Genomic DNA, 647 nt, shown 5'->3' with positions numbered 1-647 from the left:
AATGTGTAACAGAGAACCCCTATAATGTGTAACTGAGAACCCCTAAAATGTGTATAGAAAAACCCTATAATGTGTAACTGAGAACTCTTATAATGTGTAACTGAGAACTCCTATAATGTGTAGCTGAGAACTGTCTCTCTTTCATGTCTGAAGGTCTACAAAATATGAACCATTACTATTGGATTCAGATCTATACAGTCATCCCGTGTTTCAGACCTATACAGGTACATATAATGTGTAACTTAGAACACCTATAATGTGTAAATGAGAACCCCTATAATGTGTAACTGAGAACTCCTATAATGTGTAACTGAGAACCCCTATAATGAGTAACTGAGAACTCCTATAATGTGTAACTGAGAACTGTCTCTCTTTCATGTCAGAAGGTCTACAAAATATGAACCGTTACTATTGGTTTCAGATCTATACAGTCATCCCGTGTTTCAGACCTATACAGGTACCACGTGTTTCAGCCCTATACAGGCACCACGTGTTTCAGCCCTATACAGGCACCACGTGTTTCAGCCCNTCACCCAGTGCTTTAGATCTATAAAGTCATTCCGTGTTTCAGATCTATACAATCACAACGTGTTTCAGACTTGTACAGTTACCCCGTGTTTCAGATCTATACAGTTACCCCGTGTTTG

This window comes from Mizuhopecten yessoensis, unplaced genomic scaffold, assembly GCF_002113885.1.
Source record: "Mizuhopecten yessoensis strain PY_sf001 unplaced genomic scaffold, ASM211388v2 scaffold5067, whole genome shotgun sequence".
NCBI lineage: Eukaryota > Metazoa > Mollusca > Bivalvia > Pectinida > Pectinidae > Mizuhopecten > Mizuhopecten yessoensis.
This window is presented reverse-complemented; position numbering follows the sequence as displayed.